The sequence below is a fragment of the Gavialis gangeticus genome, unplaced genomic scaffold (assembly GCF_001723915.1).
Source record: "Gavialis gangeticus isolate Ggan-Ray unplaced genomic scaffold, GavGan_comp1, whole genome shotgun sequence".
Lineage (NCBI taxonomy): Eukaryota > Metazoa > Chordata > Crocodylia > Gavialidae > Gavialis > Gavialis gangeticus.
In genome coordinates this window covers 34769898-34771387 of record NW_017728996.1, presented here as the reverse complement: position 1 = coordinate 34771387, position 1490 = coordinate 34769898, and positions in this window count along the sequence as shown.

The window sequence follows — 1490 nt, the reverse complement described above, 5'->3', positions numbered from 1 at the left end:
AAGCATCCATGGCATGCTCGTTTCCCAACCCCCCCATGCCACATCCGGCCAGCTGGGCAATACCCGAGCAGCCCGCAGAAGGGTGCCACTGCCCTTGATTCCCACCCCCTGCCCCCCCGGGCCCTGCTCCTGGGAGGCAGCCGCATGGGGTAGTGGGTGGTGGTGTTCCATCCCTGCCTGCCCACACATTCCCCCTAGGACCTTTCCAAGTACCCCTGGGGGTACACATACCCCCAGTTGGCAACCCCCGTCTAGAAGATCCCATTAAGCATCTCTGTGATGCTTAGTTTCAGTTCTCAAACTACAGATTTGTGTCTCCAGAGATCATAGGCAGACAAGGTTTGTTGGAGAGATGCAATATCTTTTATTAGACCAACTAAATATTTGGAAAAAAAATTATTCTTTGGAAGCTTTTGGGCACTAATGCTCTTCTGCAAGCATAGGGAGAGTTTGTCATCTCCAGAGATAACATCCTTGTTAACAGCAGTATATGGCGTGTGCTATAACTGACCTGATTACCCACCCATCAAGCCTATTGTCTCTCTGCAAGTTTGTGTACATACAGTCAAGCCCTTACCTTTCTCTAAAAGTGCAAAGTTTCAAGAAGTTAAATGAATAAAGGTTATCAAACAACAAGAATGAACTTTTTGTAGAGAACAATGATTGAAGTCGAGGATTCCTGACCAGAAATTTAAAATCTATTTGATTTAAATCAAATCTACCCTGAACTCTGATGAGTACATTGTGTTCCTCTCCAACCCCAAAAAATCATGACTAATTTTTTGGTTGGTAATCCATTCTTTCACAGGCTTTTTTGAAAGTTTTCTGGGATTGAGGAAATCTATTCTGAGGAATCTGGAAAGCCCTATATTTCTGGCCCAAGAGAAAGCCATCCATTATATGCTACATGCCTCCCTCACAAAGAGGCAAAAAGAGAAGACCTAGGAGGAAGCATTTACATAGACACGAGGCAGCTGGAGAACACCACACTAGAATACTTGTTGCATGTCTAAAGTACTAAAGGATTTAAAACTACATGAGTAAGTAAAACCCCAGACCTGCAAGCTGAGAGAACACTAACCTGGCAGTTTGTTAATGGTGAAACTACTTGGTATCTACATTTCAATAAGGAGCTCAACCCCTTCTCTCCCCTTCCCCCCCAACCCCCCAAAAAAAACCCAAACAAACCTTTTTTTGCTTTATTAGAACTGTGACCAGAACAGCTATGTCATTAAACTTTCCAAGAGGCCAGGATTTCTTAGGATAAAATATTTTATTGGACAAGCTATTTAGTTGGTATAGTTAAACAAGCTTTTGAATTCAAGATGCTCTTTCTCAAGTCTGATCACAAGGAGTCAAGCAGAGCATAATGAAAAACAGCAGTGGTGTGGGGGTGAGAAAAATTTGCTTCCGATGATGAGCTCCCCAACCTTGCTCAGCTCATCATCAGAAGCAAACTTTGTACTTCCCAACAGACATCAAGTGGCACA